This window comes from Echeneis naucrates, chromosome 2 (assembly GCF_900963305.1).
Source record: "Echeneis naucrates chromosome 2, fEcheNa1.1, whole genome shotgun sequence".
In the NCBI taxonomy this organism is placed as follows: Eukaryota; Metazoa; Chordata; class Actinopteri; order Carangiformes; family Echeneidae; genus Echeneis; species Echeneis naucrates.
In genome coordinates, this window is record NC_042512.1 from 9652129 (window position 1) to 9679171 (window position 27043).

The window sequence follows — 27043 nt, forward strand, 5'->3', positions numbered from 1 at the left end:
CCTCAACTGTAGTATACACATTACACTTCCATTACCAGATCCTCTGCATATACATGTACTTCAGTGTGGTTCTGTGGCTTAGCTGGTCAAAGTGTCTGTCTCTTAAACAGGAGATCCTGGGTATGGGTAGATATAACAAGCTGGCAGTTGAAACTATTTGCCTCTGAAGACACCTGAGCCTTAATGCAGCAGGTCGGACTGCTCGGCCACTCTACCACCTCCACAGAAGGAATGACATGATGAGAAACCTCAAAGGTTTGGAGGAGAGAAGAGTATGTGACCATGACTGTCCTGTGAGCTTCATTCACAATATGACATGTCCTCTACCACTGAGCTACATCCTCTTTGGACCTTTACTGAACCACAGAGGCTCTGAGCTGCTGCAGCAGGTGAAAAGACAAACTGTTTCATGAAGCCTCCTCTCTGCTCAGGGTTGGATCACTGTTTTGGGTGGAGTGGAGTTTCTGTTATATGTAGTCACTAAAACAGAAGACAGAGGTTCCACCGCGACTTGAACTCGGATCACTGGATTCAAAGTCCAGACTGCTAACCATTACACCATGGAACCACAGGGTTGTAAGGTCATGTCAAAGGAGCAGTTCTGTTTTAAGTGTTAATGATGTTTTGTGTGTGTGGGGGTGTTTTGTTTTGAATTTATGATCTTTGTTGTCCATAAAGAAAGGCATTAACAAAGCCCCACCTGTCATGTCTCTGTTCCCCACCAGTGGGGTGGAGCCCACACTTTAAGAACGGAGGCCCTATAAGCATCCAACAGCATCACTGAGTCAGGAGCAGCACAGTGACAACTGTACACATTACTGGAGGAAGTGATAAATGACATTCTGCATGTTTTCCTGTAAATCAGTGCTGCTGAAAAAGACAAAGACAGTGAAGGAACATCCAGTGTGTTAGAACAGCAGAGGATGGTTTTGATTCATCAACCTCTGGGTTATGGGCCCAGCACACTCCTGTTGCACCACTCTGCTCATAGTAGGCTGTGCTGCAGTCTCTTCTGGATCTGTGGGTTCAAATCCTCTGTGCTGTGCTGTGACCCAGCTTCTTTGTCTGAGGGCCCTCTGAGAAAAGATCCTTCTTGCTGACTTTGTTTTGCTTTAAGTCACATCTGTCCTCATTCAACTGATTCATCAGTTAAATGTTGGTAGAAAATGTTGGTTTGTTTGGCACCTTTACATTTCCTAAATAGCTTTTTATCTCTCATTAATTAAAAAAGACAGTCTTCTAAAGGATAAACCACAGGTACTAAAATCCAGGATTGAACCAGAGACTCTACCAACGGAGCTGTTTCAGCACAGCACACAGTGGAAATGACTTCTCAGTGTTGCTTCCATGGCCTGGAAGTGGAACGAAAGCTGTGAGGCTCCAACTCACCACCTTCAGATTATGAGACTGACGTGCTGCCTGCTGCACCAACGAGGCCTGGAACCCAGAGTAAGTAAAAGAGTGAGATGGAGGAGAGCTGTCAGTGTTTCAGTATAAACATACATCATACAGCCCTGACCACTGTTGTATCCAGGCAGAGCTGACTGCTGCTTTTCATGGAGAGCAGCAGAGTTTTACATTCCAGAAAATTGAACCCAGGCCTCCCGCCTGGCAGGGGAGAATTCTACCGATGAACCACCAATGATGACTGACCACCACTACACCATCAAAAGCCTTGAACACTTGTTGACGCTTTGTTTCCTCAGACATGCTTTTAGAAACATGACAGCTAACCCTAAGCTGATCACAGAGAGTCTCTTGAACGGCTCTTTAATATGAACGATGGGAACCAAGTCACACTTTCAGGCCCCCCTCCTTTTTTTATTAGTGCCTCTGGTCCCTCTGTGCCATCAAATAAAATTTTGAAAAGGACAACAAAAGTAAGACACAAAAGGTGAACTGTGATGGCAGGAATCATGGTGTGAACACACAGAACAGTCTGTCTTTTCTGGACATGTTTGGTGTGTAGCACAACACAACTACACAGCTCAGCTATTTGTTGACTGACAAACACAACAGCAAGCTCTAACTCAGACAGTTACAATTATTCATTTCTACATAAATGCTTTTCTTTGGGGTTGTCCTGCTCAGAAATTCAGTAAAAAATGATGATGATTTGCAATTTTAAATAGATTTCTTCAGATCAGCTGCAACAACACAACCCTGATCCCTAATCACTGCAGTTAACAGTCCTCTCATCATATGCTAACGGTCCTCATGAATTTAAGAGGATCGTTGTCTGTTCCTGATGGACTAAATGTGTTCTTCATTACAAACCATTACCAAGACCATTGAAAGTAAACAGGAAGCTGTGGGAGTGGTTTCATTCAGGTATAAGATAAATTCAGGTAGCCTGAAAGGGAGTCCATTGGAACGATGACACAACTGGAAAGTTGCTGCATAGACTCTTGAGGAGAAGATCCTAAGTGAGGTAAAAATGAAAGCTTAATGTGACTTATTCAATTCAATTGCTGTCTTTTTCCACTTTCAGTGTGAATTGGCAAAAACCACATTAATTCTTGGAGCCATGTTTTCTTCAGATCTAACTCGGATCACTCCAATCAGAGACACTGATGAAGTCTTTGTGCATAAGTGCTTCTCTTTGGGGTTGTCCTGGTTGTAAATTGGACAAAAGTTGTTGTCTTTTATTCAATCACCAGGACAACAAGTTTTATAATTTTATCAATTGGGGGTTGAGAAGTAGTCTGAAAGTCACAAATGTTACCTTAACTTGAGCACTGACTTGACTGTTGAATTCAGTAAGTGCTACTTGTTGGAGCAGTGCTGACTGACAAAGACAACAACTTCTTCTTAGAATGCAACAATGATCATTTCAAATAAAAAGACGGAAGACTTCCTGTTGTACAAGTGCTTCTCTTTGGGGTTGTCCTGGATGGAATTTGGACAAAAATTAATACATTTCGTCAGATCAGCTGAATTAGTGCATTTGTCACCAACGTTTCCCCAACTGAAGTGCAGACTTGTGTTCTGAGAGCAGTAAGTGCTATTTTTGGAGTAGTGTTGGTGATTTCAGAGGTCAATCACAAGTCAGCAAGTTTTATCAATGATATGGAGGGTGGGGGGTTAAGAAAGTAGTTAGAAAGTCACAAATGTTACCTTAAAGGGCATATTGCAGGTTAAGGACCACATTGAATCAATGTTTAAAAAAATAATATAGGAAATGTTTTGATAAAGTGTCTCATACTGATAACATCCGTATATTTGCTGCACACAAACAGGACTGATGGTCTTTTGTCCCTCAGCTGAAAATTGAACAAGGTAAAATGTCCACAGCAGAAGTCCTGCGGGGTTTTGTCACCGACAGACTCGCCGCCGCCTCCCGGGAGATCTTAGCGGCCGTGGACAGAATGGTAGCCGGATATGAGGAGGAGGCTTCGGGCTTCAGGCAGGAGATCGACCGGCAGAGGAGCCAGCTGGAGCTGCTGCAGCCCCGAGTCCTGATCCACAAAACGGGTCGGTTGTTTTTATGAGTGAGAAAGGCTGAGGACTGTATTTGGCAGATGTAGAATGAAGCAGCTGGAGGAATAACTGTGTTCATATTGTAGCTAATAAAGAGGATTCATTATTGAATCGTTTCCTCCAGATGTTCAGCAGCTGATGGTGAAAAAAGAGGTTCCTGCTGAGTTCACCTCCAGTCCGGATCCGGAGGATTCAGAGAGTCCAGTCCTTAAACAGGAACAGGAGGAGGACCAGGTACCAGGACTGGAGGAGACCAGGAACCCTGTGAGGCCGTTTCAGGTGAAGAGTGAGGATGAAGAGATGAATGAACCGGCCAGGAGCTGTGATCCACAGAGTCCTCTTCAACCAGATCCAGATCCAGAGGAAGAGGTCTCAGACTCCTCTGATACTGAAATCAGTGAAGATGATTATCATGAAACCAGAGTGGCCCAGTCAGATGTGAAAATAGATGAAGATGATGTAAATGTTACACGTGACAACAATGAGAAACCCATCAGCTGCCCTGAGCGTGGGAAAAAAACGTTTTTTCTTAAGACTCATATGAAGACCCACACAGGGGAGAAACATCACCGTTGTGATGTTTGCGGGAAAAGTTTTTTGTGGAAGGGCAATCTTAATTTTCACATGCAAGTTCACGCAGAAGAGAGGCCGTTTGGCTGCTCATTTTGTGGCAAAAGATTTAAGCGACAATATGATCTTAAATCACACACGGTAGTCCACACAGGAGAGAAACCCTTCAGCTGTGATGTTTGTGGGAAAAGATTTAACCGAAAGGGAATCTTTAACATGCACATGAGGGTCCATACAGGAGAGAAACCATTCAGCTGTGATGTTTGTGGGAAAATTTTTGAACTAAAGGCAGGCCTTAAAAAACACATGACGGTCCATAAAGAGGAGAAATCTTTCAGCTGTGATGTTTGTGGGAAAACGGTTAATTTCATTGAAAACCTTAAAAAACACATGGTAGTCCACACAGAAGAGAGACCATTCAGCTGTGATGTTTGTGGGAAAACATTTAAACTAATGGAAAACCTTAAAAAACACATGGTAGTCCACACAGAAGAGAGACCCTTCAGCTGTGATGTTTGTGGGAAAACATTTAAACTAAGGCGAACCCTGAAATCACACATGGCAGTCCACGCAGAAGAGAGACCCTTCAGCTGTGATGTTTGTGGGAAAAATTTTAAACTAAAGGGAATACTTACAATTCACATGAAGGTCCATACAGAAGAGAAACCCTTCAGCTGTGATGTTTGTGGGAAAACATTTAAACTAAAGAAAAACATTAAACCACACATGAAGGTCCATACAGAAGAGAAACCCTTCAGCTGTGATGTTTGTGGGAAAACATTTAAAGAAAAGGGAATACTTAAAATACACATGAAGGTCCATACAGAGGAGAAACCCTTCAGCTGTGATGTTTGTGGGAAAACATTTAAACTAAAGAAAAGCATTAAACCACATATGAGGGTCCACACAGAAGAGAAACCCTTCGGCTGTGATGTTTGTGGGAAAAGATTTAAACTAAAGAAACACATTAAACCACATATGAAGGTCCATACAGAAGAGAAACACTTCAGCTGTGATGTTTTTGGGAAAAGAATTAAATGAAAGAAAAGCCTTAAATTACACATGGAGGTCCATACAGAAGGGAAACCGTTTGGTTGTGACAACTGTCAAGAAAAAGACAGGATCTTTGCTGGTTGACCAAACGTAAACTGTAACTTGATTGGTCTTTGTTTTTTTTTTTTGCTTTGCTTTGTTTTGGTTTTTTTTGTCCTCGCTCATTTGTGTTTGGGTCAGTGACATATATACCAGAAAAAATTTTCTTTTTTTATATTTTGGTGTAAAATGAATATTTTCTAAATCATCACTCAATGTGAGACCTATGCCGTCGGTCTTACAACATATTTTCTACGTATTGTGATATTCTTTGCAATAAAATTCTAAAAATATTTGTGACTTTTGCTGATAATATTTTCTATGTATCCTGTGAAAGTTTTCAGATTCTACCATTCATAAAGGTATGTTATTTTCATGTGTAGCAGACTCTGGCTGGCAGAAATGAGATCCACAGGTCACAGTAAGGTCACAGGGATGCTCTTTCACTTCACTTGAACAGAAAACAGGAACTCCCTCAAAAAAATGAGGGACTTGTTTTTCATTTTTTCTTTATTTGACTGTATCTTTTATTTTTCTCACCGATTAGAGACAGGCAGGAAGTCGGGCTTTCAAAATGCAAGAGAATCCAGTTGGTTTTCAAAACAAAACTGCTGGCAGCGAGCGCGACGAATATGATTGGTCAGATCCAGAGAGAGTTAATTTCTATCACTCTGGTTAATGAGCTATTGAACTAAAATGAGCTAAAAATGCACTTGCTCTCCCCGTCGGGGAATCGAACCTCAGTCTTCCACGTGAGAAGTGGAGATACTGTCCACTATACTAACTAAGAGCAAGAACGAGGAACATTACGTGGTGTGTGACTTTTGTGAAACCGCCATATGAAACCCCATAGACTTCAATACACTCTGACTTCATTTACAACAATAACACAAAGTTACAGTGATCAGTCCAGGGACATTTCTGTGTGTCTTTGTGCGCATGCACTCATCCATTTGAAGCGAACGTGAGAGTGACGTATGCATCTGTGTCATGTTGGAGATCAATGAAAGACAGGAAATGCCTTTGATCTCCAGTGACGTCACACAGTCTCGTTGTGGAGTTATTAGTTGTTGATGTTGTTTTGAAAAATCTGCATCAGTGAAACATTCATTCATACACGAGGACATCATGTATATTGTTGGAAAAGAAAATCTTATTTTTTCTGTGTGTGCTCCTGAGAAAGAGGCTCAAATCCAAACCCAGGAGACAGAAGTTGAGTGAGTCAGTGAGGAAGAAGCTGCTCGTTCTCCTTCAACAGTTTGATCTGAGGAAAAGTCACTTCCTCAGATCATATGTACGGTAAAAAATTGCTGAATGTGACTTCTATTCTCTTTGCTCTCTTTTTCCACATTCAGTGTTAATTTACAAAAACAACATTAATTCTTGGAGCCATGTTTTCTTCAGATCTAACTCGGATCACTCCAATCAGAGACACTGATGGATTCTTGTGCATAAGTGCTTCTCTCTCTTTGTGAGATCAGCTAAATTCATGAATCAACATTTCCCGAACTGAAGCACAGACTTGTGCTGTGAGAGCAGTAAGTGCTATTAGTTGGGGTAATGTTGGTGATTTCAAATCAGCAAGTTTTATCAATGGTCGGGACGTGGGGATTAAGAACATCTGAACGTCACAAATGTTGCCTTAACCTGAGCATTGACTTGTTAATAATCACAAGTTAGTTGTTGGGACTAGAACCTCAGTTCCTTTAACAGTCTTGATGACCTGCAGTATCAGCCCCTGGCTGGGAAATGGCTGATTGTCCAATTAGCCAAGTTGGAATGATTAATTGAATTTCATTTGAATTATGCGCTCATCAGAAGCCTGAGTAGCTCAGTCGGTAGAGCATCAGACTTTTAATCTGAGGGTCCAGGGTTCAAGTCCCTGTTCAGGTGATGCATCTTCTTCCCTTCAGTGGTTCACATTATAGTCACAGCTGTTAGGCACAAACAGGAGGGGATCATCGGCATAGCAGTGAAAAGTAGTTCCAGTTCTGTTGTTGCTTCTGTCGGCAGAACTCAAAGCTATCTGGCATGACTACGTTTGTGTTTTGAGCTTCATTAACAGTGTGTACTCTATGGTGGAGGTCATGACTAAAAAGTGGGAGGAGTCTTTGATCTCTTTGATGTCATTAGAACCTTTGTGACATCACAGAATCAGCATCTCCTTTGATGGTTACTGATGGAACAGGAAAAGGTCAGATCCTGATATAATCTTGTGAATCCACAAGTATGCCTTTCTTTGTTTGTGTACCAACAGCCTGAGCTCTGGTTCTGACTTTGTTTTGATGAACCTCATTATTTACACACAGCACATTCAGGACATTAATGTAATTAATGTATTTTATGCTAAAGAAACTTTGATAAGAGTCATGATGGTCAGCCACGTATGTTGGGGGTATTTTAAGATCCAAAATACATCCCTGTACATCAGAGTGGTGCTGTGGTTTAGTTGGTCAAAGAGCCTTGTTGCTCAGGTCAGATGTTGTAGAAACAAACTACTTTTGGGTTTTCATCAGCTGTAGGTTACAACGATCATTTTGATGAACCTCATTATTTACACACAGCACATTCAGGACATTAATGTGACAGTTTATTATATGCTAAGATCCTGGGTTCAGTGTCTCATTGATAAAGTTTAAGGTTGTTGAGTTAAATTCATATAAGTTTCATTAAAAGGACACAGCACTCTCTCTGACCAGTCACTTAACTGCACAGTCTTCATGTCTCCCAGCAGTTCCTTGTTGCTAAAGTCAGATGTTGTAGAAAAAAAGTACTTCTGGGTTTTCATCAGCTGTAGGTTACAACGATCAATATTATAGATATGACAGACAGAGTTCTCAATGTTTTCCTGTTAATCAGTGCTGCTGAAAATCTCATGTTGTGTGTATAAACAGCAGAGGATGGTTTCGATCCATCGACCTCCAACATTATCCATCCAACATTAAGAACAGAACAGCTACACACAAACAAAATAATGATGAACATCCCTTCAAGAAGGGGGACCAGAGGGTGTGTGCCAACTACAGGGTCATCATGAACCTCTGTTTTGGGTGGTGGTTGGATGTTATTGGTTTTTCTTAATCAATATCAAACTAAATAATGGCAATAAAGGTTAAATAAATAAAGGTTGCAGACCCCTGATCGAGGGGTATGATTCTGACTTTGGGTGCAAGAGGTTCTGTGTGTAAATCCCAGAGGAGCCCCTCATATGATGTGTCCACTGTCTGCAGTTCCACTATTCAAGTGTCAGTAAGTTAGACAACATGAATTCAGGAAGGCTTCTCTGACTTCAACAGGTTCTGTTCAATGTGCTCTAACTGCTTATAAATGTCTCACTGGATCAAAAGCTTTGAGCTACGATAGGCTAAGTAATTATTTAAGTTTAATTTGTAAAAATAAGCCGAAAAAACACTTTCCCACAGGCCAGTTAGCTCAGCTGGTTAGAGCGTGGTGCTAATAGCGCCAAGGTCATGGGTTCAATCCCCATACTGGCCACATGCAGCATCTCAGAAGTTGATGTTGTTCTCTTCATATACTTCAATGCAGTCTGAAGTCTTTTTCCAACCAGTGGAACTGCCCCCTGGTGGTCATTAGAAGTACAGCTTAACTTATCAGATACAACAATAACACAAAGTTACAATGATCAGAGCAAAGACTGCAGACTGATCATTTCCTTTCAAGTCCAACAATCCATGAGGGGAGAAAAATTCATGGCACCCAGAGTGAGAAGCAAACCCCAAAACTAAGGAGCACAAATGCACATTGCATTTATCATACAAGATAAAAACACTTTTTTTTGGTTATTTATGCACTCAAAGGTTTTACCTGTCGCAGGATCTCAGAAGCTAAAGCTGCCACACCATGCAGGGGATGTAGCTCAGTGATCAAGATGGATCCAGTCAAGTGCTGGTCGAGACGATGGAACAGACGATAAACTGACAACAGGACATTAAAATCAGCCACACTCAGAGACCACGTGGCCTAAAGGACAAGTCGTCTAACTTTGTGGTTGGTCAGAGGTGTATTACAGGTGAAGGGAATTAACAATTTGAAATTTACTAAATATCTTTTTATCTCTCATTTCGGCTTTAACTTAAGAAACAATTCCTGGTATAAAAGGCGTTCATGTTGGAGACATAGAATCCGTGATGTGTTACACTAAGTGACTTTAACTCCATAATAAAAAAACAAAGCTCAGGGATTGTCTTTAAAAGGACCCACAATAGCTGCTTAAACCCGGGATTGAAACAGGGACCTTTAAACCTTCAATCTAACGCTCTCCCAAATGAGCTATTTCAGCACAGCACACAGTGGAAATGACTTCTCATTATTGCTTCCATGACCTGGAAGTGGAACTAAAGGTGTGACACTCTCACCAGCCTTGATAATGATAACTGAGCACCAGTGAGTGCTCTCCTCCTCTTAGATGAGTCCGAACAACAGCACTCAGCTGTGTCTCTCCCCAAATGGGAAACTTGGTCCATAAAAGGAAGTAAACGTTGTTGGCAGGATTTGAACCTGCGCGGGGAAACCCCAATGGATTTCTAGTCCATCGCCTTAACCACTCGGCCACAACAACCATGCACAGCAATGCTCCTGTGACTCAGCATTTTCCAGCCTGGATAGTTTTCTGCTCAAAGGACAGGGCACCTTCTTGTTGTGAGGAAGCACAGCTTTCAACCTTTGTGGAAGTGACACACAATTGTGAGGAGCACAAGCGTTGACTGACACAGACGTGGTTTTAGAAAAAAACTGCAGAGAAACTGGCAGCACTGATGCTTCGCTGCTTAAAGTGTCTGTCTTATAAACAGGACATCCTGCATTCAAACCCCAGCAGTGCTTCACTCTCAGTGGAGTTCCTGCTCATCACTTCCTGTATTACAGCTTTTACTTGCAGTTTCTGGACAAGTTGCTGTGTTGAGCAGATGGTGATTGCCCTTTTTTAACACAAGACAAATTTTGGTAAGAGTCGTGATGGTCAGTCAATGATATTGGCAACGTAACACTAAGGGCTCGTCTGGGATTTGTTGAGTTAGATGTAACAGTCTATTCAACGTGCTGCAGCTGTCACAGTCATGCAGCTTGTGTAGAAGCACATCTGGTTTGTGATATTTCTTCATATGATAGTGAGGTAAAATGTGTTCAGTGGGATGTGTGTGTATCCAGCAGGACTGACAGCTTCATGTGGGATTCTCACAGAGATGATTCAAACCTGATCACAGTGATCAGTATGGATATACAGTATGTTTGCTGTCAGTGGAGGAAACTCTCAGACAGGACTAATAGTCATGTTTGGGATGTTCCTGGATTTGAGTTGAATGAGTGTAAATTCTCTCTGATTTTAACACACGTTCACACATCCACCTCTATTCAGACATGGAGTTTACATATTGTTTGGAATTGGTTTGTAATGAAGATGATCAGTGTTTATAGCTCATAACCTGATCACAGATCAATAATCAGCCATTGGAAGACGCTCTGAAACTTTCTTCTGCAGTCAGAACTCATCCACCTTCAGACTGGACATCTTCTCACTGTAGAACTGGAGCTTTTTATACATCTCACTGCAGCACAATAAAGTCCTCTGTGAGTATTGTGTGTCCCACAGTGTACATGACATCTGAGCAGCAATACTTCCACCTGCTGGAGATTTATTGTTACTACAGCTGTAAAATCAATCTATCAGAACATGAACTCAGTCTGTAGAATCCAGAAGATTAATGACACACTTTGTCCTGCTGTTATGGAATCAAATCCTACTTTAGGTTTTCTATATATTAAACTAATGAGCACAGTTGGGGATCAAACAGAAAAGGACAGAGGTATGAAAGAAGATTTTGTTTTCTTTTAATTAACAGAAACAATGTCACAACAAATAAAAATTTACATCATTAGGAAATATAACTCTAAACTCTATTTAAGAAAGGTCAACTAAGCATAATGAGACTGAAGCTTAAACATAAATGAACAGAACATACCTGACTCACAAATGGCACGCTGGGGTTTTGAACCAATGAACTAATACTTCTTTAAACTCACGGGACAAGAGTGTTTCATTTAACTCGACATAATTCAGTGAAAAAAACTATCAATCAAACTAAACAGAAGCTGAAAATCTGCTCCCTGCTCTTCCTCCACCAATGCTCTGCTCCACTTCTTCTGGGCCTTCCTCTCCATATTTAGCTTCCTGCCAGGAACTCAGAACTGAAGGAAATATTTTAGACATCAAATGAAAAATAACATGAAACCAAGTTTCCCGGTTGGGGAGCTACAGAGGATGTTGGAGAATCTCTGTAATCTGCACAACATTAAAATATGACAGTGTTACAGTTGGCTTTGTTTAAAGACAGCATGTATCCTTACTCTGTACTTTTCCACTGAACCTAAGTTTCTGTTTTTCACCTGTCCACTGAGCTCCTGTTACACAGTGTGTGTCTTTGAAGGTCCAGAATTATAAGATAACATTTATAGAACTGGTCTACAGACCCAGGTAGGTTTGGAGGTCTACCAGGTCCAATTCTCTCCAGATGTCCCCAAACACATGGTTTGTCATCTCCAGTATAATTCCCTCAATGAACTCTGGGAAAAAGAGTTGGAAGCTGTGCTGGGAGCTTTGCTGTGCGTGGTTGTTGTGGCCGAGTGGTTAAGGCGATGGAATAGAAATCCGTTGGGGTTTCCCCGCGCAGGTTCAAATCCTGCCAACAACGGTTAGATGTTTTCATGGACCCAGTTTCACATGTTCCCAAGCATATTTGAGAATCTCTGTAATCTGTACAGCCTTAAAATATAACACAGCTGAGTGCTGTTGTTCGGACTCATCTAAAAGGATGAGAGCACTCACTGGTGATCAGTTACCAGCTTACCAGCTACCAGCAGGCATAGGGACACACCTTTAGTTCCACTTCCAGATCATGGAAGCGATAATGAGAAGTCATTTCAGCTGTGTGCTTACCAACAGTGCAGAGAATAGATGATCTGACCCTGAAGTGATTTGAACACGCAACCTTCTGATCTGGAGTCAGACGCGCTACCATTGAAAGCGCACATCGCTCTGCAGCTCTCAACAGCGGGTGCTGCCGTGAGCCCCGTCCCAAAGCCCTCACCTATTCAATCTATTTATGAAACATTTCAGAAGCCAAGCAGGCTCATGTAGTTTTCTTGCGGCTCATGTAGTTGTTGTGGCTGAGTGGTTAAGGCGATGGACTCGAAATCCCTTGCGGTTTCCCCGCGCAGGTTCAAATCCTGTCAACAACGTTTAGTTGTTTTCAAGGAGCAAGTTTCCCATGTTCACCATCCACTTCTCCAAAGTCCCACAGTGAAGGCTTCAAATGCACATCTCTCACAGTGTTATCATGCCTAGAGAAAGAACTGACTGATTCTGACAATGGGACATCACCATGGCCCAGTGACCACGTGGCCTAATGGACAAGGCGTCTGACTTCGGATCAGAAGACTGAGGGTTCGAGTCCCTTCGTGGTTGGGAATTATGTATTACAAGTTATACCATATTTAATGGCTCTGGTGAAACCAAAGTGGAGGAAAGGGGCAGTGCAACTTTGATAACATCAACGTGTCGTGGCAGTGATCAGCAAGTTGATCAATGTAGATGGTGCCGAAAGGAGCACATCATCTGCAAAATCCTCCAGATACTGACCTGGAACCCCTCCTCACCACGGCTCTCAAAATAATTGTAATAAGAGTTTGGTCTAGACCTGCTCTATATGTACTTGACGTAACTTCATTATGACGTTTTGACGTGAGTTTAAAAAAAGAGGCCGAAATATTTGGAGTTTGCCTTTAAGTGGACTTCAATGGCTGCTGTTTTGTCATCACATGTACACTTGTGTTCACTTTGGTAATTTGGTAGGATGACTGCACAGGATAAATTGCTCCAAGCTGAGTGGATAGTTGAGAGATCAGGGTGTTGCACAAGATAAGTACTTCCTGTGCTTCATTATCAACACTGAAGATGACGGGGATTGAACGCAGGGCCTCATACAGGCAAAGCATGCACTCTACCACTGAGCTACATCCCCTGCATGCTGCACAATGCCAGCTGAAACTAATCACTAAACTGTTACAAAGGAAATGATCTATCTGCAGTCTTTGCTCTGATCATTGTAACTTTGTGTTATTGTTGTATCTGATAAGTTAAGCAGCACTTCTAATGACCACCAGGGGGCAGTTCCACTGGTTGGAAAAAGACTTCAGGCTGCATTGAAGTATATGGAGAGAAGTATATGGAGAGTTTGTCTCCTGTGAAATGATCCACGCTCTAACCAGCTGACGTTGAGGATAATTCTGACTGGATAGATAATTTTAAGTGGAATAGCAGGCTGCAACTTAGACTGACTAAAGCAACCACCGACGAGAATGGGATTCGAACCCACGCGTGCAGAGCACAATGGATTAGCAGTCCATCGCCTTAACCACTCGGCCACCTCGTCATGTTTGATGGCTTCAAAGGCAGATATTTATTAATTCTAGCTGGAATAGCAGGCTGCAACAGAAAAAGTTGTGTCGTGTAATCCAAGAGAATTCCCATACCGGGAGTTGAACCCGGGCCGCCTGGGTGAAAACCAGGAATCCTGACCGCTAGACCTCCATTACTTTCTGAATGGAATAAAATGAATCAAAAAGTGGTTGAATATATTTATCTTATAGCGTTTTGAAGGAATGAAATAGTTCTGTTTCATCCCTTTTACAGTGATTAGTAATCTGTCACTGATTCCATTTTAAAGTAACTTCCCCAACACTGTACGACGGTGCTGACTGCTGCAATAATGCTGCCTTTAATAGAAGTTTAGGAACATTTGATGAAAGAATACATTTTGATGACGATTGGAAATGTCTGTTTATTGTTTATCACTTGTTAGGATCCCTGTTAGCTGTCACTGAGGCAGCAGCTACTCTTCCTGGGGTCCAAATGAAAACGCACATCTGCAGTCAAACAGGTTCAGGTAGATGCAGAGTCCTACATTAAAACAAACCACTTTACCATCAACCTCAGCTGCAGTATACACATTACACTTCCATTACCAGATCCTCTGTATATACATGTACATCAGAGTGGTGCTGTGGCTTAGCTGGTCAAAGCACCTGTCTCCTGGGTTTGAATCACAGCAGTGCCTTGTTCATAATGTTAGATACTATAGATATAACAAGCTGGCAGTTGAAACTATTTGCCTCCGAAGAGACCTGAACCTTAATCCAGCAGGTCGGACTGCTCGGCCACTCTACCACCTTCACAGAAGGAATGACACCTTCTGTCAGACTGCAGATGTCCAGTCTGAAGGTGGATGAGTTCTGACTGCAGAAGAAAGTTTCAGAGCGTCTTCCAATGGCTGATTATTGATCTGTGATCAGGTTATGAGCTATAAACACTGATCATCTTCAGGTTGGTACAACAATCAATCAAATATGCTGCTTTCTGGGTCTTAACATTAACAATAAGAACAAGTGTTGACAAAAAATGCTGTCTGTGACATTCACATTAGAATTCCAAACAATATGTAAACTCCATGTCTGAATAGAGGTGGATGTGTGAACGTGTGTTAAAATCAGAGAGAATTTACACTCATTCAACTCAAATCCAGGAACATCCCAAACATGACTATTAGTCCTGTCTGAGAGTTTCCTCCACTGACAGCAAACATACTGTATATCCATACTGATCACTGTGATCAGGTTTGAATCATCTCTGTGAGAATCCCACATGAAGCTGTCAGTCCTGCTGGATACACACACATCCCACTGAACACATTTTACCTCACTATCATATGAAGAAATATCACAAACCAGATGAACTTCTCAATGTGATGATCAGAGAGCCTTTAGATTTCATCATCATATGATAGAAACATGTTGGTTTTTTTATTTAGTATAAAAGTATATTTTAATTAGCAAATGGCAGAGAGGCCTTCAGGAAACAGAGAGGGAGAGAGAGAGAGAGAGAGAGAGAGAGAGATGACCTGCAGGATCAACCCCTGGCCACATTACAGACTCCACAGCAGTGACAGGTGACACTGATCTATGAAATAATGAAATCATGAGTCTTTCATGTTCAAGGCCCATTTGTGCAGGAAAGATCTTGAGTCTGTGACCTCAGACCACTGAGCCATCCTGACACGTGTGTCCAGCTGCCAGTCTCTGGTGAGGAAACAGAAAAGTTAATGATAGCTTTGATATCAGCAGGACAGGCAGCATTATCATGTTTTGTTTTGCGTCTGTAAAACTGCAGAGACACAGAGGACATGGCCTGACTGTGTGTCACATAAATGTCTGAAACCAATCTGTTACAGTTCCAATAGTTGACATAATTCACCTGTGACCTGCACCCACCTGCAGTATTTCAATTTCTAGATCTGCCCTCCTAAATCTGACGGTCCAAGTGCTGCATTTCTTTGAGAGTTTTTGGATTTTTTTCATCTGATGAATTTTGTAAATCTCTTTTACTGGTAACTGGTAACACATAAGGAGGACATTAAATCATACAGCTGCACATGAATTCCACAGAATGACCCTCTGATGTTTACTGAACATCCATCCATCTCAGGTTCTAGACCCAACCACTAAATTCTCATTATTAACTACAGACTACATAGTCTAGATTGGATTCAAAGTCCAGAGTGCTAACCATTACCTGATGGAACAACAGGTCCATGATTTGATGTGGGTCAAAGGTGCTGGCTTGAGGCTCCAGCGTCATGGGAGACGTCTGTAGACCATAAGCCATTTAAAAAAAAAGAATAATGAATAAACAATTATCAAATAAAATGAACCGAATTCTATTGACAGCCAATAGCGACTTTCCTTACTGAGGAGTGACATCAGAGCTCCGTCTCACTCAGCAGAAGAACAAAGGAGGAGCTTGTGTTTGACCCTGTGTGGGAAACACGGTGTCACGACAAAGCAAAGCCGTTTAATTGATTTGGTTTGTTTGTTTGTTTTAAACATATTTTTATTTGAGAGAATCAGCACTCATCACAGTCATTTACAGTAACAAGCGTCCCTCTGTCTTTTCTAACTAATTTCTAACCCCCCACTGCCACCCTGCTGCTACAGACCAACACAAGTAAACATATGCAACGTAAAATACAATAAAATATATAAAAACAAAAATAATAAAAACATTTAATTTGGGTTGTTGTTGGGTCTTGTGAACGTTGTGATAATCCCTGCAGGTTACATTCATGAAAGTTGCCGTATTTTTTATTTTGATGATGTTCCTTTTGGCAACGGTCTGTTCCCCTGAGGTTAGTCTGTGCTGTGCAGGGTGCGCTGAATCACATTTGATTTAGGAAATTCTTCAAAGCAGCTTCAAAGGAGGAGTTTCATTCTGTGAGTATTGTGACATCATCAGGTGATGTATCAAAGGCAGCAGCTCTTCAGACTCACACATCACTTCAAACCTTTGAGGAAGTGACACACAACTGTGAGGAGCACAAGAGTTCACTGACACAGACGTGGTTTCAGAGACAGACTGCAGAGAAACTGGCAGTACTGATGCTGAGCTGCTTAAAGTGTCTGTCTTGTAAACAGGACATCCTGCATTCACCCAGCAGAGCTTCACTCTGCTCATCATGTCTCTGTGACACAATCTGAAGGGATCAGTAGTGTGACAGGAGGTTTGTAATGATGTAGCAGATAGAAACAGACAGGTAGAAACTAAATTCCTGCTGTTTTATTGTTCTGCAAGAGCCGAATACATGTCTGTAAGTGTTGTTGTACATGTCTGTATTACTGCCATGTTGGAGTTGGAATAAATTCACTGACGCTTTAAAATGATCGCGGTACTGATGCTAATCCCGTTAGCCGGTCTATGGCGTTTTCCATTGTATGTTAGCATTAAGCGGACATAACGGACTAAATACGACATAATGTTAAGATAAAACGATGGCAGTAATTCTGGTTAAAATGACTTTGAATGCTATTTTAAATACGTGGCTGATCAGTCATTTGTGGTTTTATTTTGTGGATGACAAAGGAACTCATTTTATTATTCTCTCTTTCGGTCGAAAAAAGCCGAGTCCAGTCGAGGAGAGCCGAATCTTCAGAGAATCCGTGCAGACAGGGGGGTTATTTTGATGGACACACCATGAGGCCAATCACATGAGAGGACAAACTGATGTTTTCACAATAATATTCAGCTGGTAAATTGACATAGATATGAAGTTTTACAGGTGACCAAGAAGAGACGTTTTCTTTGCTCTACAACGTAACTTTGTGAAAATAACATGTCTGTGGTTGTTCTCTGATCCCTCCTTCGTTTCTTCATGTCTTCTGTTTGTGTCTCTCTCTCGGAGTGATGTTGTTACTGAAGCCGACTCTGACCCCTCACTGAGCGGGTCGGTGCGGAGAAACACTCCGTTACCTCCGACAGCTGAGCGGTATCGCTTCTCGGCCTTTTGGCTAAGATCAAGTGTAGTATCTGTTCTTATCAGTTTAATATCTGATACGTCCCCTACCCGGGGACCATATATTAAATAGATTTTTGGAACAGGGAGATGGAATAGGGGCTTGCTCCGTCCACTCCACGCATCGACCTGGTATTGCAGTATCTCCAGGAACGGTGCACTCCCTCTGTGTGTTCAATACAAGTCCTGTTCAGCTCAACATCACCTTAAACACATGATGTTGTCTTCATGTGTGTAACGCTGAGTGTACAGAGTGTTCATGTTCAGTTTATGGTTTTAGAATCAGTGATGCATTCATGTAGAAACATCAGTTTAATGTTGCTGATTTCATCAGGTTATATTCTGCTGACCAGACTGAATCAATAAAGTTTTGTTTCAACACGTCATCGTTTAAATGTTGGTTGTATTTTGCGTTTGTCAGCTGAATCCACAGAGTGACTGAAATGATGAAGTAAATCCAGGAAAGGAAAAACATTTGGCTCTGAATCTCAATGTAGATTTGAACAAAGAGCTCCAGCTGAAGAAAACAATGCTGTCTGTTTCCAGATGATGAAGAACTCAGTTCCCAGTTGATGCTCAGTTATCTCCATCTAGTGGACAGATGGTAGAAGTTGATTCCTGAAAAGAGGAAGTGACTTTTCCTCAGATCAAACTGTTGAAGGAGAACGAGCAGCTTCTTCCTCACTGACTCACTCAACCTCTGTCTCCTGGGTTTGGATTTAGGTCTGGGTCTGGGTCTGGGTCTAAGACCAGGTGGGCCTGCTCAGAGTCTCTGTGTTGGATGTGAGCTGCTGAAATCTCTGAAAACCATGAGTAACTGCAGTGAAAATACAAATATGCACTGAAAACGTGCATAGCAGCTTCTGTCAGAAGTTGTTAGTTGTGTTGTGTTAGTTGTAACCAATGAACCATGACACAATTGAACATCATCTGTTTTGCTTCATCTGCTTTTTAGTGTCCAGGACACAGAGGAAGAGGATGTCTCCACATGCACATTTGTTCTTGATGTTTTCACTCACTGTTTAATAAAAAAAAACAAAAAAACAATTTAATTCATCCAGGTGTGATCTTTTGTTGCTCTGTAATATCTTCAATTCACATTTTCTGTATAGCTTAGTCTTAAAATTATAATGGTTGTATGGTCAGCTCCTGCCTCATCAGAAGAAGTGGGATGGACAATAAATGCTGAATGGACTGTTGCTACTCTGCTTTCTCCATCACTATCAGACCACGAGTAAGTCAATAGGAATTAAAGCAAAATCAAGGAAATCCAATAATCCATCTACGGAAAAAAGAGCATTTGAATCATCAAAATATTTCCCCAGCTGACACAAACGTGATGCTTACCTCCAAAACTTATTTAAGTAATTCTTATATAGAGCTTTCAGTTGTCACCCCACCACCCCAAATGTAAAACTGACATTTATGAATATGGAATAATGCAATAACAGCCAAACAAGTACTTGGGTATGTGATTTTATTTATATTTAACATGCAATGTCTCAGTCTCTGCTGTCTGTTCCACAGAAGAACATGACAGTTCAGCGGGCTGACATGAACCACGTGACCACCCTGCAGTGAGATCAGGGAGTGTCGGGACTCTTCTCTCTCTGGGACACTGGATCTGTCTCTCTGTATCATGTCAGAAACTCTGAAACACTCTGAACTCCTCTAAAACACGCTGGATTTACTGATATCAAAGTGTCCAGCGGTCCATGATGGATTATCATAGAAAGACATCAGCTTTAATGAAATACATTGTTGCTTATAAGCACAGAAATTAAAATATTCATCTGTAAAACTTAAGATGTTGCCGAATAAATTATGCCAGTTGTGTGATGACGTCATGTGTCACTTTCCTTACTGAGGAGTGACAGCAGAGGAACAAAGGAGGAGCTTGTGTTTGAACCTGTGTGAGAAAAACAGAAAAAGAAGACTCTTTAGCAATGCTGGGGATTGCACCAAAGGATTCATACATGGAAAGCACACATTCTACCACTGAGCTACATTCCCTGCATGGTGTGGCAGCTTTAGCTAACCAGATAGCTTCTGAGCTCCTGCGACAGCTAAAACAGCGATCTGTCTGATGAAACCTTTTGGATGAGATGAGCCCGTTGATAATGGTTACTGAAAAATACTTTAAACATGAGCTCTGTGTCACATTCATGCAGCTTGTGTAGAAACAGTTCATTCCATCAGAATGAACCTTCACCTGTCACAGTGTGTTAGAAGCCCTGTGGGTGGCCACACAGGGGATGTAGCTCAGTGGGAGAGCGCATGCTTCGCATGTATGAGGCCCCGGGTTCAATCCCCGGCATCTCCAGCATTTATAATGAAGCGTAGGAAATCCTGAACTGCTCCATATTGTCCTGCTTACTCACTCAAACAAATTACTGACAACACACATACATATGTGTGAAAGACGTCATCCAGAGCTCCCTCATCCACTCTGAATGGACGCAAAATGGTACCGTTTGTTTGTGCTGTAAATTTTTTTATTTGTGCTGCTGCAGTTTTATCGATGTTAGACATTTTAATTTCTGGTGATGAAGTCACTCAGCCCCCCATGTTCTCCGAATGGACCCAAAGTGCAGTTGTCACCAAATTTATCGAACAGTAATGTCAGATGTTTAAAAGAAATGTTATTCTTAATTGAGCTCTTCATTCTGGATATGATTAATTTAACTTTATCTTTGGGTTATGAACCCCAGACTCCCCAACTTACTGTATTGGATATCCTTCTTCCTGGTTAGCTACCTGTGCTACTTTGTTCTGAAAATCCGATCTCAGTATCCTGTCTGCAGAAGTCTGATATCATAACAGTGAAAACTTAAGGTTCTCCCCCAACCTGTCAATGATCTGGATAGTCTTCATGTCTCCTTCTGGTCCAGCTTCAACTTTGGTTGAGGAGGTGAAACCAAGCAAAGATCCAGATAGCAGATACCAGGTCCATCCACAGCTAATGATCAGCTGAAAGCTAAAGGAAACAGTCAAAGCTGCATACACAACAACAGTCCTGCTTCTGTTTCCCAAAAGCCTCCAAAGTCCACCCTGTATGCTGTATCTCCAACAAAGAGCTAAAGTCTTGTGGAGAATGTGGGCAGCGATCCCACTATCTCTCACATGCTAAGCGAGCACGCTACCATTTGAGCTAATTCCCCTGTACTGGCATGCTCATTTGCTAGCTTTCGTTGTCAGAATGGCCGAGCGGTCTAAGGCGCTGCGTTCAGGTCGCAGTCTCCCCTGGAGGCGTGGGTTCAAATCCCACTTCTGACAGAAAGTGCTTTTCTTTCACCTCTACTGCAGCAAGGTGTGTTTGTGATGTCACAAAGGTTCTAAAGAGATCAAAGACTCCTCCCACTTTTTTGTCATGACCTCCACAGTAGAGTGCACTCTGTTAATGAAGACAATCATGGTCCTGCCAGATACCTTTGAGTTCTGCCGACAGAAGCAACAACAAAACTGGAACTATTTGGACTGAACCTGGTTTGTCTGTATTACTTCCAAGGTAGGTTTGGAGGTCTACCAGGTCCAATTCTCTCCAGATGTCCCCAAACACACGCTTCCCCTCCAGGTTTGTCATCGCCGACGTGGGGCTCGAACCCACAACCCTGAGATTAAGAGTCTCATGCTCTACCGACTGAGCTAGCCGGGCTGCTAGAAAAGCAAAACATCCTCCAAAAAATCGCCAAAAATCATTTCAAAATAAATAAATAAATAAATGACATTATGGGAAATCTCAAAACTGTGTAAAAATGTTTGGAGGAGAAAATGGAAGAAAGATGTGTTTGACAGCCTTTTGGACACACAACCAGTCAGCGTGACGCATCCAACCTCACAATATTTCATGGTGGGGTTGAAAGAGGAGGGAGAACATTGGAAATGTAGGTCAAAGAAACCTGAGCTTGCACCTCACTCAGGTACCTTTGATGCCGAAACCCGGGATTGAACCAGGGACCTTTAGATCTTCTGTCTAACGCCCTTAGTGTTACATTGATCATGCAGTGCCTCACCATCATGACTCTTACCAAAGTTTGTCTTCTGTTAAAAAAGAGCAATCACCATCTGCTCAACACAGCAGGCTCACAACTGACTGCTGTTTCTCTAGTCCAGAGACTGCAAGCAAAAGCTGTAACACAGGAAGTGATGGCAGCACCATGATTGCCTTTGGAGCTTCATTAACAGTGAGCACTCTATGGTGGAGGTCATGAGAAAAAATGGGAGGAGCCTTTGATCTCTGTGATGTCATTAAAACCTTTGTGACATCACAGAATCAGCATCTCCTTTGCTTACAAGCCCAGCTGTTGCCTTGCAGTCGTCAGGAGAGCTAACCCTTATGATATGGAGCTGTGTGAGGTTGGCTGGTTGTGTTATTTGTTGTATCTTGTAAAGTGAAGCAACAGTAACTTTGTGGCTCATGCTGTGCTGCGGAGAAGGGAAATTGGTGTTTTAGCTGTCGCAGGAGCTGCCTTGCCTGCCTTTCATTGATCCCCCACGCGACACAGATGGATACGTCACACTCTCACGTTCGCTTCAAATGAATGAGTGCATGCAGTTTCTGTATGCTCTACCGACTGAGCTACTCAGGCTTCTGATTGGTGTATAATTGGACGAGCCCTCTTCTTAACAGAAGATTTTAGATAAGAACCTACTTATCACCCAATGTGGGGCTCGAACCCACAACCCTGAGATTTAGAGTCTCATGCTCTACTGACTGAGCTGGCCGGGCTGCTAGAACTGCTAGAACCAAAAAATACAGAGTGTTATATGTATTTCAAGTGTGAACAAGAGAAGACCATGATTGTCTTTGGAGCTTCATTAACATTGTGCACTCCATGGTGGAGGTCATGACAAGAGATGGGCAGAGTCTCTAATCTCATACATACATATTGTCAGGAATTTGTTTGAGTGAAGAAGCAGGAGCAGTTGAGCAGTACGATTCATTATAAATGCTGGAGATGCCAGGGATTGAACACGGGGCCTCATACATGCAAAGCATGCGCGCTACCACTGAGCTACATCCCCTGGATGGCTGATCACAGGGCTTCTAACATACTGTGACAGGTGAAGGTTCATTCTGATGGAATGAACTGTTTTGACACACGCTGCATGAATGTGACACAGAGCTCATGTTTAAAGTATTTTTCTTCAGTACTCTTATTGTGTATGGAGCTCTGACTGTTGCCAAACGTGCAGGTGACCTAAATTCAGCAGGACAGGCAGCATTATCAATGGCCACTGCCTCATCATAGTCCTTGTAGCAGAAGAGTAGCTGCTTCCTCAGTGACAGCTAACAAGTGATAAACAATAAACAGACATTTCCAATTGTCATCAAAATGTATTCTTTCATGAAATGTTCCTAAACTTCTATTAAAGGCAGCATTATTGCAGCAGGCAGCACTCTATGGTGGAGGTCATGAGAAAAAGTGGGAGGAGCCTTTGATCTCTGTGATGTCATTAGAACCTTTGTGACATCACAGAATCAGCATCTCCTTTGATGGTTACTGATGGAACAGGAAAAGGTCAGATCCTGATATAATCTTGTGAATCCACAAGTATGCCTTTCTTTGTTTGTGTACCAACAGCCTGAGCTCTGGTTCTGACTTTGTTTTGATGAACCTCATTATTTACACACAGCACATTCAGGACATTAATGTGACCGTTTATTTTATGCTAAAGAAACTTTGGTAAGAGTCATGATGGTCAGCCACGTATGTTGGGGGTATTTTCAGATCCAAAATACATCCCTGTACATCAGAGTGGTGCTGTGGTTTAGTTGGTCAAAGAGCCTTGTTGCTCAGGTCAGATGTTGTAGAAACAAACTACTTTTGGGTTACAGTATTTAATTTCATCTGAATTATGCACCAATCAGAAGCCTGAGTAGCTCAGTTGGTAGAGCATCAGACTTTTAATCTGAGGGTCCAGGGTTCAAGTCCCTGTTCAGGCGATGCAGCTTCTTCCCTTTAGTGGTTCACATTATAGACTATAGACTCACTATACACCAAGAGACAAAGAAGCTGGACTTGAGAGTTTGTGAGGTTGGATGCTGCATGCTGATTGTTTGTGTGTCCAGGACGTTTCAAGGACATCTTTCTGCCATTCTCTGCTCCAAACATTTCGATGCAACTTTCAGGGGTCAGAAACATGTGGCATTATTGCAGGCAAGCTAGGACTGACATGCGGTAGTGTGGCCGAGCGGTCCAAGGCGCTGGATTTAGGCTCCAGTCTCTTCGGAGGCGTGGGTCCGAATCCCACCACTGCCAGTTTGTTTCTTGTCAATGAAAACCAATCCACTAAGTCAGGCACTTTTCATCTCCCTGTGAACAAAAGTTACAGTGACAGACGATACCAACACCAGCTGGGCTGAAATGAGAAACATCACAGTCAGCCTTTTCAGACCCAGGTAGGTTTGGAGGTCTACCAGGTCCAATTCTCTCCAGATGTCCCCAAACACACGCTTCCCCTCCAGGTTTGTCATCTCCAGTATAATTCCCTCAAGGAAAAAGAGTTGGAAGCTGTGTTGTGCGTGGTTGTTGTGGCCGAGTGGTTAAGGCGATGGACTAGAAATCCTTTGGGGTTTCCCCGCACAGGTTCAAATCCTGCCAACAACGGTTGGTTGTTTTTTCCGGTTTGGGAAGCCTTTCAATGTCGCTCCAGTTGTGCTTCTGAGCAAGCTATTAGCTTTTAAAACTAAATGTATTTTAAAGTCACAAGAGTATCTGAATCTCCAAAGAAATAACGATACAAAAATAACTATACTAAATAAATAAGACAAAATAAATTAATTGACCATTAACTGTTATTTTTATTTTTTTCCAAAATAAGCTTTTCCTCTGGAGCCACAGGTTGCCGACCCCTGCCCTAATCTAAGTGATTTCCATGTATTCTTCATTGTGAGTCAATGTTAAGGAGGGAATTAAAGTTATGTAAATATAATGATACATTATATCGTCTATATTAATTAACCCTAACCCTGAAATTTTTTGTCAGGCTTCCTCTCTTGCCTTGTTTGCAGAAACACTGTTGCAGTGTTTCTATTCTCGTTCTTGCGTCCATGGCCTGGAAGTGGAACTAAAGGTGTGTCCCTATCATCGACCTTGATAATGAAAACTGAGCACCAGTCAGTGCTCTGATCCTCTAAGATGAGTCCTAACAACATCACTCAGCTGTCCCATATTTTAATGCCGTGCATATTTAGGATGGATTTAGGCTCCAGTCTCTTCAGAGGCGTGGGTTCAAATCCCACCACTGCCAGTAGGCCAAGTTGTGTGCTGTGTGGTATGATCTTGAACTGAGCAGCTACCATAACTTTGAGTTTCCAAAGTGGGGACTGAGTTCAAGATACAAATAAAAGAATCCAAATGCACTTTCTTCTTGAAATGGTGCAGCTGCACTTGTTCTTTCTGGAACAAAAAGTTAAGGAGGTGAAACGCAGCGAAACATATTTAATGATAAAAATAAAGATTTGAAGAAGGAATGAAAATAAAAGTGCTGAACTGTGGATGGCAGCCTGCTGTTGATCTGACTGAAGATGTTCTGTGGCTTAGCTGCTCACAGGGCCTGTTTCTGGAAAAAGGAAATCCTGGGATCAAATCACTACACCTCCACTGATGTGATTAAATTTTCAATTCCTCAATTAACTTTCCTCAAAATATTTCCTCAATTTCAATTTCCTCAATTTCCTCAATTCCTCAATAATTCCTCAATTAACATTTTCTTTTTTTTTATTGTGGGACCAGTTCCTCATGTCTCTGTGGCGCAATCGGTCAGTGCGTTCGGCTGTTAACTGAAAGGATGGTGGTTGGAGCCCACCCAGGGACGATCTTTGTTTAATTCACTGGTATTATAGTTCACACATGGAAGACCGGAGGATTTTTAAGTTGATGCTCAGTTATCTCCATCTAGTGGACAGATGGTAGAAGTTGATTCCTGAAAAGAGGAAGTGACTTTTCCTCAGATCAAACTGTTGAAGGAGAACGAGCAGCTTCTTCCTCACTGACTCACTCAACCTCTGTCTCCTGGGTTTGGATTTAGGTCTGGGTCTGGGTCTGGGTCTAAGACCAGGTGGGCCTGCTCAGAGTCTCTGTGTTGGATGTGAGCTGCTGAAATCTCTGAACACCATGACACAGATAATATCAGTCTGATGTGTCATCTGTAATCCAGATGTTGTCAGCAACAAACAGATGTTCCTGACAGAAGCTGTGCTGATGATGATTCTGGACAGAAACTGGGAGGAAATAACTATTCTCTCTTTGTTTTTCCACGGAGGAAGTGAAGTTACAAACCACGTGATGATTTGTCTGTCCAGTTCCTCGTTAGTATAGTGGACAGTATCTCCGCCTGTCACGCGGAAGACCGGGGTTCGATTCCCCGACGGGGAGAACACGTGCATTTTCTTTAATAGCTCAGTGACAGAAGTTAACTCTCTGTGGTCAGCGGCGTCCCGCTCGCAGACAGCAGTTTTATTTACAACCGGATAGTTTTAGAAAGTCCAACTTCCTGCCTGTCTCATGTAAAGACAGAACAGCAGATCTGAGTTAGTTAGAGCAACTCTAAACTACAGTGGCTGGTAAGTTCAAAACAAAATTACTAAGTGCAAAACACTTTTACAAAGCGTGAAACAAATGTACATGTTGGGAAACATTTTTATCTTTTACTAAACAAAATTACACAATAAAAACACTCTTGCCAAAGACAAAATAAATTTATATTTTCAAAGACAAATTTAAAAGTGGCAGAACACTTTTACAAATCCCGAAACAAATTTCCAAACGACAGAATCTTCCGGAAGGGGAATGTACCAAATGCCGGAAGTGATCCAGAAGAAGATTGACTGTGAGCTCAAAAAGTTTGTATCGGTTTGTGTGGCGGGAAAACTTTGCAGAGTGAAAGTTTATGGCAGCATGGAGTAAATGATGTTTTGGCCGTTTTGTGGAAACAACTTGAGCCAATTTACGCGGTTGTGTTTTCCGTGCGGACGATCTGTAGAATGTTTAACGTTGATGAACGGACCAGACGGAAGGAGCACGCGCTCAGGAGACATCTAATAAACAGCCGGAAAATGCTAAACAAGCTAAGTGTAGCATCGCGCTAACTAGCTGAAGCTGCTGTCAGACATGCAGTGAATTAAAGTGCACCGTTTCATTTTGCAGCCAATCGTTGTCTACACGGAATAGCAACGCGTTTAGTTAGTATACGTTGCTAATATTTATTTATTTTTTATTTTAGGCTTAGAGTTATGCTAAATGCACAATTGTTGCTGATTGTTTTAGCTGCTGCTAACTTTCTGTTTTGATACGGAACTCCGTTCATTCCAGCAGAACAACCATGAACATCATATAAACAATTCATGGAGGACAGAAAGTCAAAGTCAAAAGAACTGTGGGCCGAAAGGAAACAGGTCCAGGTACGTGTGTGGATATATCTGTAAAATATGGAAGTCAATATGTGTGTGTGTGAAATGAATGATATCTTTTTGTTATTTT

The 27043-nt window shown here is 42.0% G+C and overlaps 16 non-coding genes across 16 annotated transcripts; 12 read left to right on the forward strand and 4 right to left on the reverse strand.

The window, feature by feature from the left end:
* Positions 1-496: 496 nt before the first annotated feature.
* Positions 497-568, reverse strand: trnaq-uug (transfer RNA glutamine (anticodon UUG)). The gene has a single exon. It is a non-coding gene; the product is annotated as a tRNA-Gln (tRNA).
* A 6394-nt stretch (positions 569-6962) lies between these two features.
* trnak-uuu (transfer RNA lysine (anticodon UUU)) lies at positions 6963-7035 on the forward strand. The gene has a single exon. It is a non-coding gene; the product is annotated as a tRNA-Lys (tRNA).
* A 1528-nt stretch (positions 7036-8563) lies between these two features.
* On the forward strand, positions 8564-8637 carry trnai-aau (transfer RNA isoleucine (anticodon AAU)). The gene has a single exon. It is a non-coding gene; the product is annotated as a tRNA-Ile (tRNA).
* Positions 8638-9639: 1002 nt separating this feature from the next.
* Positions 9640-9721, reverse strand: trnas-aga (transfer RNA serine (anticodon AGA)). The gene has a single exon. It is a non-coding gene; the product is annotated as a tRNA-Ser (tRNA).
* Positions 9722-11767: 2046 nt separating this feature from the next.
* On the forward strand, positions 11768-11849 carry trnas-aga (transfer RNA serine (anticodon AGA)). The gene has a single exon. It is a non-coding gene; the product is annotated as a tRNA-Ser (tRNA).
* A 465-nt stretch (positions 11850-12314) lies between these two features.
* trnas-cga (transfer RNA serine (anticodon CGA)) lies at positions 12315-12396 on the forward strand. Its single transcript has one exon. It is a non-coding gene; the product is annotated as a tRNA-Ser (tRNA).
* A 153-nt stretch (positions 12397-12549) lies between these two features.
* trnar-ucg (transfer RNA arginine (anticodon UCG)) lies at positions 12550-12622 on the forward strand. The gene has a single exon. It is a non-coding gene; the product is annotated as a tRNA-Arg (tRNA).
* An 885-nt stretch (positions 12623-13507) lies between these two features.
* Positions 13508-13589, reverse strand: trnas-gcu (transfer RNA serine (anticodon GCU)). Its single transcript has one exon. It is a non-coding gene; the product is annotated as a tRNA-Ser (tRNA).
* Positions 13590-17533: 3944 nt separating this feature from the next.
* LOC115057743 (U2 spliceosomal RNA) lies at positions 17534-17724 on the forward strand. Its single transcript, XR_003841949.1, has one exon. It is a non-coding gene; the product is annotated as a U2 spliceosomal RNA (small nuclear RNA).
* Positions 17725-19809: 2085 nt separating this feature from the next.
* trnaa-cgc (transfer RNA alanine (anticodon CGC)) lies at positions 19810-19881 on the forward strand. The gene has a single exon. It is a non-coding gene; the product is annotated as a tRNA-Ala (tRNA).
* An 870-nt stretch (positions 19882-20751) lies between these two features.
* trnal-cag (transfer RNA leucine (anticodon CAG)) lies at positions 20752-20834 on the forward strand. Its single transcript has one exon. It is a non-coding gene; the product is annotated as a tRNA-Leu (tRNA).
* Positions 20835-21141: 307 nt separating this feature from the next.
* Positions 21142-21213, reverse strand: trnak-cuu (transfer RNA lysine (anticodon CUU)). Its single transcript has one exon. It is a non-coding gene; the product is annotated as a tRNA-Lys (tRNA).
* A 2219-nt stretch (positions 21214-23432) lies between these two features.
* trnak-uuu (transfer RNA lysine (anticodon UUU)) lies at positions 23433-23505 on the forward strand. The gene has a single exon. It is a non-coding gene; the product is annotated as a tRNA-Lys (tRNA).
* Positions 23506-23739: 234 nt separating this feature from the next.
* On the forward strand, positions 23740-23821 carry trnal-uag (transfer RNA leucine (anticodon UAG)). Its single transcript has one exon. It is a non-coding gene; the product is annotated as a tRNA-Leu (tRNA).
* Positions 23822-24087: 266 nt separating this feature from the next.
* trnas-aga (transfer RNA serine (anticodon AGA)) lies at positions 24088-24169 on the forward strand. Its single transcript has one exon. It is a non-coding gene; the product is annotated as a tRNA-Ser (tRNA).
* A 1698-nt stretch (positions 24170-25867) lies between these two features.
* trnad-guc (transfer RNA aspartic acid (anticodon GUC)) lies at positions 25868-25939 on the forward strand. Its single transcript has one exon. It is a non-coding gene; the product is annotated as a tRNA-Asp (tRNA).
* The last annotated feature ends 1104 nt before the right edge of the window (positions 25940-27043 follow it).